This window comes from Suncus etruscus, chromosome 3 (assembly GCF_024139225.1).
Source record: "Suncus etruscus isolate mSunEtr1 chromosome 3, mSunEtr1.pri.cur, whole genome shotgun sequence".
NCBI classification, from domain to species: domain Eukaryota; kingdom Metazoa; phylum Chordata; class Mammalia; order Eulipotyphla; family Soricidae; genus Suncus; species Suncus etruscus.
In genome coordinates, this window is record NC_064850.1 from 146,673,984 (window position 1) to 146,686,022 (window position 12,039).

Sequence of the window (12,039 nt, forward strand, 5' to 3'; positions counted from 1 at the left end):
CACACAAATCCCAAAACCACCACCATGTAAGCTTATCAACCCCACTCCACAGATTCACAACTAATCTCAGAAAGAAAAGCAAACTGAGCTTATAAAATTCTCAGTATACAGGTCCTTCAGCTGAAAACAATGGTGCATTCTGGAGGGGGGAAGGGGTGCTTCCCCACCCTGCCAAGTCCTTGCATCCACTTTCACACCCATAGCCCCTGCCTTGCCAACAGCCCAACTTCACTGCTTCAAAAATAAACCTCTGTAGAACACTAAACTGATGCAAATTCCAAGATAATGGTTTTGAGACTGACAATTCTGAGGTTTTCTCAGAGTAGTGGTAGGTAATTTCCCTCTACCTCCCCCACTTCCAGAAGTTCTAGTAGTTATACCCCAAACCACAGTCACTACCATGTAAATTCATCAGTCCAGTTTTCATTCCTGTAGAATTCCTGGGGTATGCAGCCAGATATTTCTTAATTCCACAATACTTCAGCACAGTAGGAACACATCAAATTAGTAAGGAAAGCATAGAAGCCAACTAAGCTCAATAAAAAGAAAAACAAGAAGGCTCAGCTGCAATAAACAGCTTAGTAAACCCCAAAACAATGATGTTATGACCTCCTTGTGAAATATAGAGTTTTCACAAAAATTTGTTTTCTAAAGTGTTTCAATAATTCCATTAGCCACTTAGTTTTAACAAGCAATATAAAGTAATTTAGTTTTTACATGCTAAGGAGGCAGGTTTAGAGGGTGGATGAGAAACTTGGGGTAATGTAAGGAAAATTAGACTGGTAGTTGAATTGGTGCTGGAATATTGAATGCCCAATTAACTGTATCAGGAACAATTTTGTAAAACAAGGTGTTTAAATAAAGTGGAAAAATACAATGAAGATATTGAGGTATAGAAATGTAAAGTAAAAGAAATGAGAACTTGGAAATTTATTCACTACACTGATGGAAGAACAGTGATACAGGAAAAACAAATTTCTCTTGGAGAGTTAAAATAGTGCATTCTTAAAAATGTTGTTTATCAACTCTGATTTCCTGGGTTTAAATCCAATTTCTGAAATTTTCTAGCCCTGTTATTACCTAGCCTCAATTTTCTCACAGAATAAGGTAGACTATCTCCATGAAAAAGGTTGCCTCATGAGATTTATGAAAGTAATAACAAATCAACATAAGTAAACCATTTGTAATTTGCTTAATGTAATATAGAATAAATATCACATTTTTTATAATTAACTATCGCTAAATGATAATTCATCTCCCTATCATCAACTGTGTAAAATCTTCAAGATTTTCCACTTTTCATCTGCTTTAATTTTGCATCTAGCAAACAATCCTTTGTAATTTATTAATATATTCATTTTATCTCTAAAGTATTCTAATACTTTATCCATAACCTCTATAGCCCTAGGTGCGATTTTGACTAATCCTCATCATCATTTCCTACTCCATTGTTATTTGATAAATTTGCACTATGTTTTGTATATTTTGGGCTATTATAGAATGGTTAGCATAAGAAACCAGAGTGGTGGTACAGGGGTACGGTGTTTGCCTTGAACGTGGCTGACCTAGGATGAACCACAGTTTGCTCCCCTGGCATCTCTTATGATCCCCCAATCCAGGAGCGATTTATAAGCACAGAGCCAGGAGTAACCCCTGAACATCACCAGGTATGAAAAAGAGGAAAAGAAAGAAAGAAAGAAAGAAAGAAAGAAAGAAAGAAAGAAAGAAAGAAAGAAAGAAAGAAAGAAAGAAAGAAAGAAAGAAAGAAAGAAAGAAAGAAAGAAAGAAAGAAAGAAAGAAAGAAAGAAAGAAAGAAAGAAAGAAAGAAAGAAAGAAAGAAAGAAAGAAAGAAAGAAAGAAAGAAAGAAAGAAAGAAGAAAGAAAGAAAGAAAGAAAGAAAGAAAGAAAGAAAGAAAGAAGAAAGAAAGAAAGAAAGAAAAGTAAGAAAGAAAGAAAGAAAGAAAGAAAGAAAGAAAGAAAGAAAGAAAGAAAGAAAGGAAGGAAAGAAGGAAGGAAGGAAGGAAGGAAGGAAGGAAGGAAGGAAGGAAGAAGGAAGAAAGGAAGAAAGGAAGAAAGAAAGAAAGAAAGAAAGAAAGAAAGAAGAAAGAAAGAAAGAAAGAAAGAAAGAAAGAAAGAAAGAAAAGAAAGAAAGAAAGAAAGAAAAGAAAGAAAGAAAAGAAGAAAGAAAGAAAGAAAGAAAGAAAGAAAGAAAGAAAGAAAGAAAGAAAGAATGAAAGATAGAAAGAAAGAAAGAAAGAAAGAAAAGAGGAAGAAGGAAGGAAGGAAGGAAGAACAGCAATAAAAAATGAAAAGAAGGAAGGAAGGAAGGAAGGAAGGAAGGAAGGAAGGAAGGAAGGAAGGAAGGAAGGAAGGAAGGAAGGAAGGAAGGAAGGAAGGAAGGAAGGAAGGAAGGAAGAACAGCAATAAAAAATGAAAAAGAAGGAAGGAAGGAAGGAAGGAAGGAAGGAAGGAAGGAAGGAAGGAAGGAAGGAAGGAAGAAAAAAACAATAAAAAATGAAAAGCACCACAGCAATAATTACTGAAGTATTTTTGAAATAGAAGAGTTAGAGTCCAAAGCAAAATCTTTAATTTTCAAGGACTCACTCATGATATAGATAGGAACTCACCCATAAGATTTGTTGGTGAAGCAAAAGAACACTTCTTTCCACCCTCAGCTTTTTTAGAACAGATTAAGATATTAGATTAAACTTTGATTTTATTCATGCAAACAAACCCATCCTTTTTACTTTGGATATTTTAAATATTGATATCTATACCAAGATGCAATTTGAGGAAAACAAAATATTCTATTTCTCTGGGGGTAGCAAACCTTCACTAATTCTTCATAGAAAACACCAAATGATCTCTAAAGTTTGTAGGCTCTTAGCTATAAACATTACTCTTTTGCTACAAAATGCTTTTAAGTAGAATTCCAATAGCCTTCAATACTTAAAAATTCTCTATGTTCAGAAAATGTTTCCCTTTGGAACTAGATGGAAACCATCCCAGATTTTCAGGTTATGCTTTTAATCTTTCAGCAAGATCATGATCATGGCTTCTCAGTCTATACCCATTCAGGATCCCAACAGGATTCCAACACTAAGATCAACTACACAACTTTATCTGGATCTGATCCAAATCTTTGCTGATTAAAAAGTTCCACTCTAGGGGCCAGAGAGATAACATGGAGGTAAGGTGTTTGCCTTTCATGCAGAAGGTTATCAGTTCGAATCCCGGCATCCCATATAGTCCCCCAACCCTGCCAAGAGCGATTTCTGAGCATGAAGCCAGTGCTGCCAGGTGTGACCCAAAAAAAGAAGTTCCACCCTAGAATGGAATTCATTAAAAATTGATTTAAATGATCCCAACAGCCACCTGTGAATTGCATATTGATTTCAAATCAACAAAGGTTCAGGGATTTAAACTTCAATAAATATATGTCAAAATATTAACCCTGCCCCCATCCCTCCCCGTTATGATAGTTGTATTTGTTTTATTCATAACGTTTTTTATAAAATCTTTATTTAAGCACCATACTTACAAACATGATTGTAGTTGGGTTTCAGTCATAAAGATAGCACACCCCCTTCACCAATACAACCTTCCCACCACCAATGCCCTCTCCCCCCACCCCAATCCCTGCCTGTATTCGAGACAGGCATTCTACTTCTCTCACTCTATAACATTATCATGCTAGTTGTTAGTGTAGTTATTTCCCTTACAGCATTCACCACTCTTTGTGGTGAGCTTCACATTATGAGCCAGACCTTCTGGCCCTTAAACTTTAATGTCTCTGGTCTTGTTACAATAATATCATTGACTTTTTAAACCCATAGATGAGTGAGACTATTCTGTGTCTATCTTCCTCTGGCTTATTTCACTCAGCATAATAGATTCCATGTATAGAAAAAGTTCATGACGTCATCTCTTCTGAAGGCTGCCTGATATTCCACTGTGTATAAGTACCATGGTTTCTTTAGCCATTTATCTGTTGAAGAGCATCTTGGTTGTTTCCAGAGTCTGGCTATTGTAAATAGCACTGCAATGAATGAAGGTATGAGAAAGGAGTTTTTGAATTGTATTTTTGTGTATTTATGAGTGATGGCTGCCCTCTCTCACCAATCCTATTCAACATAGTTGGGAACTACGTGCTTTAGAGATTAGGTAAGAAGTCAAGCTCTCACTGTTTGCAGATGACATAATACTATATTTAGAAAACCCTAAAGACTACCAAAAAGCTTCTAGAAACTATAGATACATATAGCAAAGTGGCTGGCTACAAAATTAACGCACGAAAATTAACGACTTACACCTGGCTCTGTGTTCAGGAACAACTCCCTACAGTACCCAGGTGTCTATATGGAGTGCCCAAGATTGAACCTGTATCTGCCACAAGGAAAGCAAGACCCTTAGCTGCTATACTATCTGTCTGGCTCCTTGTCTTTTAGGTTTTTACCTGATTTACAAACCTTTAGATTACATCTTCCCTTGATCTTCCACATATGAGTCAAATTACACAATGCTTATATTATACTATCTAGTTTATTTTACTAAGTATAATGCCCCCAATGTTGCTGAAAATGCCAGACTTTTTCTTCTATAACCTAATTACATTCCATTATATATTTGTTACACATATTCTTTACCCATTTCCTTGTGTTCTCTCATGTTTCATTCCTAGATACTGTAAATGATGTTATAATGAACATAACTATATTTTTAGTTTTTATAAAACCCATTTCTTGCTTCATAAAGTTAAAATAAGTCATATTATTTATGATTTTAGGGTTTAGTGCATATTTCTTAATTTTTATTAAATTTTGTTTTTGTCTGCAAGCTATTTTTTGTTGTTAATTTATTTTAATTTTTATTCACTCTGTTAATTTTTTAATTTGTTTATTTGGCTTGTTTTTGAGTTGTACTAATTTATTTTTATTTTTCATATTAACATCATGTTATATGTATGATTGCAATTAATTCTTATGGTATAAAGTGTTAGGAATGTGGTCTTCCTAAAACAGAATTAGCAGAGGTAAAATGCCTAATAACTATGGTGTTGTTGTTTTTTTTATCTTGGTGTATCTTAAGTCCTATCACACTATCATAATTATTATAGTGTAACCTTGGAAAAGTAACTGATACGGAACTTCATATTCTGTTATATAAAAGTAGTAGAGGTACTGAAAACAAAAACTGATTGGCGGGAATATGGTATAAAAGAACCTTTATTCATTGCTGGGTGAATGACACCTGCTCCTGCCTCTATGGCAAGTAATATGGAGATTTCTCAAAAAAGTTGAAATAAGTATCCTATTTGACTCAGCCATTTATTTCACCTCTAAGTATCTATCCCTGAACACCAAAGCATTAATTCAAGTAGTTTTATAGATGTATAAGAACATAGAACATAAGAATCTATGTTCTTTGTGAGTAGTTCTAAGTACAACAACCAAGAGAATTTAACATTTCAAACTTAAAAATACAAATGAATAAGAAAACATAATAGCATATATTTGAAATATAATGTAAGAAGCACATAAATGTTTTTCATCACTTAATATTTTAAAGTATCTGTACTTAATTTACCATATTCACCACTAATAATCACATTTTATGCCAACTTGTTTTTTAAAATAAAAGGGTATAATCAATTTGTGAAGCTATTTTAAAGGTTGCAAGCCAGTATTTTTATATATTTTATGTAAACATCTTGTTTACATACATGATTGTGTTTGGGTTTCAGTCATGCAAAGAACACCACCCATCATCAGTGCAACATTCCCATCACCAATGTCCCAAATCTCCCTCCTCCCCACCCAACCCCCACCTGTACTTTAGACATGCTTCCTATTTCCCTCGTACATTCTCATTATTAAGATAGTTCAAAACGTACTTATTTCTCTAACTAAACGCATCCCTGTTTGTGGTGAGCTTCATGAGGTGAGCTGTAACTTCTAGCCCTTCTCTCTTTTGTGTCTGAAAATTATTATTGCAAGAATGTCTTTCATTTTTCTTAAAACCCATAGATGAGTGAGACCATTCTGCGTTTCTCTCTCTCTGTCTTTCTCTCTCTGACTTATTTCACTCAGCATAATAGATTCCATGTACATCCATGTATAAGAAAATTTCATGACTTCATCTCTCCTGACAACTGCATAATATTCCATTGTGTATATGTTCCACAGTTTCTTTAGCCATTCATCTGTTGAAAGGGTATTTTGGTTCTTTCCAGAGTCTTGCTATGGTAAATAGTGCTGCAATGAATATAGGTGTAAGGAAGGTATTTTTCTATTGTATTTTTGTGTTCCTCCTAGGGTATATTCCTAGGAGTGGTATAGCTGGATCATATGGGAGCTCGATTTCCAGTTTTGGGAGGAATCTCCATATCGCTTTCCATAAAGGTTGAAATAGTCGACATTCCCACCAGCAGTGGATAAGAGTTCCTTTCTCTTTGCAAAAGTCGGCTCCCTGTGTGTGACACCAGGCGGGGAAAATCCGCGAAAGTACACGGCCCAGTGGGGCCCAACTGTGAAAAACTGTGAGTGTGACTGTATATGTCTGTCTACTGTCCTCTTGCATGAAACTCTTACGAGTGGGGCAAAAAGAGGCTCCAGCGGAGCACGGCCGCTCCGCTTCGCTACGCGGCCGTGCACTCTTTCTAAGGAAAGAACTCCATTGCAACAAGAAGGAAAAATCACACTAAGAATGGCGCTATATCACAGAAGCAAACATTTCTCTCCGGACTGTCTTCTCTGTTGCATGCTCGGGCCTAAGATTTGACCCAGTGTGAGGCTTCATCCACGGAGGACTCCCCTCCCTTAGAGGCAAGTCAGCCCATCCAGAAAGGGAGGAGCTAGAGGAGTGTGCTGCCTGCATCATATAGACAATGAATACCACCACAACACATAGAAAACCAACAATACAAGTGTGACAATGGAGAAACAATGCAGGCCATCATCAGACATAGAGAATGAAGATGACAATTCTGAGGACCAGATAATGACCAACCAACTAATCAACCTCTCAGATAAGGACTTTAGACTAGCAATATGGAAGATGCTCAACGGACTCCAAGAAACCATGGATCGAATTGAACAGAACACTAATAAGAACCAAGAAAATATGAAGGCAGAAATGACAAAACTCCAAACTGAAATAACATGTCAACTAACAGGACTGAAAAAGTCAGTAAACGAAGTGAATGACAAAATGGATAAGCATTGGGACAGAGTATCAGAAGATGAGAATAGACTTGGTGCTGTGGAAGATGAGATACATAATAATTCCATACAGCAGGAGAGATTGGACAAAAAACTTAAAGCAAATGAGCAGACAATGGAAAAATTAGTCAAAGAATGGGAAAAGATGAAAATAGAAGTCTATGATAAGATCAACAGAAACAACTTAATCACTGGAGTCACAGAGACCCAGGAAGAAAATTTCCAGGAAGAATCAACGGTCAAGAACATCATTAAAGAGAAACTTCCAGAGCTAAAGAATATATGTGATCAAATCCTGCATACCCGAAGAGTACCAACCGAAAGAGACCCCAGAAAAACCACCCCAAGACACATCCTAGTCACAATGACAAATCCCACAGATAGAGACAGAATTCTGAAAACAGCAAGATCAAAAGGGGAAATCACGTTCAAGCAAGCTTCCCTGAGATTTACAGCAGACCTGTCACCAGAAACACTCAATGCCAGAAAGCAGTGGTGGGATATTGTGACAAGACTGAATGAAATGAATGCTTCACCCAGAATACTATACCCAGCAAAACTCACTTTCCGGTTTGATGGAAGAATACATGGCTTCACAGACAAAAAACAGCTCAGAAACTTCACAGACACAAAACCAGTCTTAAGAGAAAAACTGAAAGACCTAATCTAAGACAAGACTACCCAAAAGACACACCAAATTTTGAAATAAAGATGGCGTTAAATCCCAGGACAATTCTTTCTCTCAACGTCAATGGACTAAATGCACCAGTTAAGAGACACAGAGTGGCTAAATGGATCAAAAAACTCAATCCAACCTTCTGCTGCCTACAAGAAACGCACCTGAATAGTCAGAACAAACATAGACTCAAAATAAAAGGCTGGAGAAAAGTTATCCAAGCAAACAACACCCATAAAAAAGCTGGAGTGGCCATACTAATATCAGATAATGCAAACTTTATACTCAGGAAGGTTGTAAGGGACAAAGATGGACATTTTATATTAATCAAGGGGTACGTAGAGCAGGAAGAATTCACTCTCATAAACATATATGCACCAAATGAGGGGCCAGCAAAATATTTAATACAACTGTTAACAAATCTGAAAAATAATATCAACAACAACACAATAATTGTGGGGGACCTTAACACGGCTTTGTCAACACTGGATAGGTCAACCAGACTGAAACCCAACAAAAATATACTAGACCTGAGGAGACAAATGGAAGAAAGAGGCCTAGTGGATATATATAGGACACTCCATCTCCAGAAACCTGGATACACATTCTTCTCCAATGTACATGGGACATTCTCCAGGATAGACTACATGCTGGCACATAAAACATACCTCCATAAGATCAAGAGGATAGAAATTTTGCAGACTACCTTCGCTGACCACAAGGCTCTGAAATTATTTGTGAACTCCAAAGGGACGCAGAAGAAACACTCTAACACCTGGAAGTTAAACAGCCTCATGCTCCATAACCAGTGGGTCCGAGATGAAATCAAGGAGGAAATCAAAAGGTTCCTGGAAACAAATGACAATAAAGACACAAACTATCAGAACTTATGGGACACAGCAAAAGCAGTACTGAGAGGAAAATTTATAGCTTTGCAAGCACACATCAGGAAGGAAGAAGGAGCTTACCTGAGTAGCTTAATGACACAGCTAATAGAACTAGAAAATGCTCAACAAAAGGACCCAAGAATAGGAAGACAGAAGGAAATAACAAAGCTGAGAGCAGAAATCAACGAAGTTGAAACAAAAAACAATCCGAAAGATCAACGAAAGCAGAAGTTGGTTCTTTGAAAAAATAAACAAGATTGATAGACCACTGGCAAACCTAACAAAGAAAGAGAGAGAGAGAGAAACTTGATAACTCGTATCAGGAATGAAAAAAGGAGAGATCACTACTGATATGACAGAGATTCAAAGGGTAATCAGAAACTACTTTGAAAAACTCTACGCCACTAAAAATGAGAACCTGGAAGAAATGGATAAATTCTTGGACTCTTATAATCTTCCACGGTTGAAGGAAGAGGATGTAGCATATCTAAACACCCCCATCACCATTGATGAAATTAAAACAGTAATCAAATGTCTGCCGAAAAACAAAAGCCCAGGTCCAGATGGATTCACTAATGAATTCTATCAAACTTTCAAAGAGGAAATACTGCAAATCTTGGCAAGACTCTTTCATGAAATTGAATAAACAGAAACACTTCCAAATAGCTTTTATGAAGCCAACATCACCTTGATACCTAAACCAGACAGAGACACTACCAAAAAAGAAAATTACAGACCAATATCACTGATGAATGCAGATGCAAAGATCCTCAACAAAATCCTGGCAAATAGGATTCAATGCCTCGTTAAAAAGATCATCCACTATGATCAAGTAGGTTTCATCCCAGGAATGCAAGGCTGCTTTAACATCCATAAATCTATCAATATAATACACAACATCAATAACAAGAAAAATAAAAACCACATGATCATATCAATAGATGCAGAGAAAGCATTTGATAAGGTCCAACACCCATTCTTGATCAAAACTCTCAGCAAGATGGGAATGGAGGGAACCTTTCTCAATATAGTGAAGGCCATCTACCACAAGCCAGTGACAAATATTATCCTCAATGGAGAAAAACTGAAAGCTTTCCCTCTAAATTCTGGCACAAGACAAGGCTGTCCTCTCTCACCACTCCTATTCAACATAGCACTGGAAGTACTTGCTATAGCGAGTAGGCAAGAAAAGGATATCAAGGGAATCCAGATAGGAAAGGAAGAAGTCAAGCTCTCACTGTTTGCAGATGACATGATACTCTACTTAGAAAACCCTAAAGACTCTATCAAAAAGCTTCTATAAACAATAAACTCATATAGCAAGGTGCCAGGCTACAAAATTAACACACAAAAATCAATGGCCTTTCTATACACCAATAGTAATAAGGATGAAATTGACATTAAGAAAACAACCCCATTCACAATAGTGCCACACAAACTCAAATATCTTGGAATCAACTTGACTAAATATGTGAAGGACCTATACAAAGAAAACTATAAAACTCTGCTCCAAGAAATAAGAGAGGACACACGGAAATGGAAATGTATACCCTGCTCATGGATTGGCAGGATTAACATCATCAAAATGACAATACTCCCCAAGGCATTATACAGATTTAATGCCATCCCTCTAAAGATACCCATGACATTCTTCAAAGAAGTGGATCAGACACTTTTGAAATTCATTTGGAACAATAAACACCCTTGAATAGCTAAAGCAAATCATTGGGAAAAAGAATATGGGAGGAATTACTTTCCCCAACTTTAAACTGTACTACAAAGCAACAGTTATCAAAACAGCATGGTATTGGAATAAGGATAGGTCCTCAGATCAGTGGAATAGGCTTGAATACTCAGAAAATGTTCCCCAGACATACAACCACCTAATTTTTGATAAAGGAGCAGGAAATCCTAAATGGAGCAGGGAAAGCCTCTTCAACAAGTGGTGTTGGCACAATTGGATAGCCACTTGCAAAAAATTTGAACTTAGACCCCCAGCTAACATCATGTACGAAGGTAAAATCCAAATGGATTAAAGACCTCAATATCAGCCCCAAAACCATAAGATATATAGAACAGCACATAGGCAAAACACTCCAGGACATTACAGGCATCTTCAAGGAGGAAACTGCACTCTCCAAGCAAGTGAAAGCAGAGATTAACAGATGGGAATATATTAAGCTGAGAAACTTCTGCACCTCAAAGGAAATAGTGCCCAGGATACAAGAGCCACCCACTGACTGGGAGAAACTATTCACCCAATACCCATCAGATAAGGGGCTAATCTCCAAAATATACAAGGCACTGACAGAACTTTACACGAAAAAACATCTAACCCCATTAAAAAATGGGGAGAAGAAATGAACAGACACTTTGACAAAGAAGAAATACACATGGCCAAAAGCACATGAAAAAATGTTCCACATCACTAATCATCAGGGAGATGCAAATCAAAACAACTATGAGAGAGCCACCCACTGAGTGGGAGAAACTATTCACCCAATACCCATCAGATAAGGGGCTAATCTCCAAAATATACAAGGCACTGACAGAACTTTACAAGAAAAAAAACATCTAACCCCATCAAAAAATGGGGAGAAGAAATGAACAGACACTTTGACAAAGAAGAAATACGCATGGCCAAAAGACACATGAAAAAAATGTTCCACATCACTAATCATCAGGGAGATGCAAATCAATACAACGATGAGATACCACCTCACACCCCAGAGAATGGCACACATCACAAAGAATGAGAATAAACAGTGTTGGCGGGGATGTGGAGAGAAAGGAACTCTTATCCACTGCTGGTGGGAATGCTGTCTAGTTCAACCTTTATGTAAAGCGATATGGAGATTCCTCCAAAAACTGGAAATCGAGCTCCCATACGATCCAGCTATACCACTCCTAGGAATATACCCTAGGAACACAAAAATACAATACAAAAACCCCTTCCTTACACCTATATTCATTGCAGCTCTATTTACCATAGCAAGACTCTGGAAACAACCAAGATGCCTTCAACAGATGAATGGCTAAAGAAACTGTGGTACATATACACAATGGAATATTATGCAGCTGTCAGGAGAGATGAAGTCATGAAATTTTCCTATACATGGATGTACATGGAATCTATTATGCTGAGTGAAATAAGTCAGAGAGAGAGAGAAAAACGCAGAATGGTCTCACTCATCTATGGGTTTTAAGAAAAATGAAAGACACCCTTGTAATAATAATTTCAGACACAAAAGAGAAG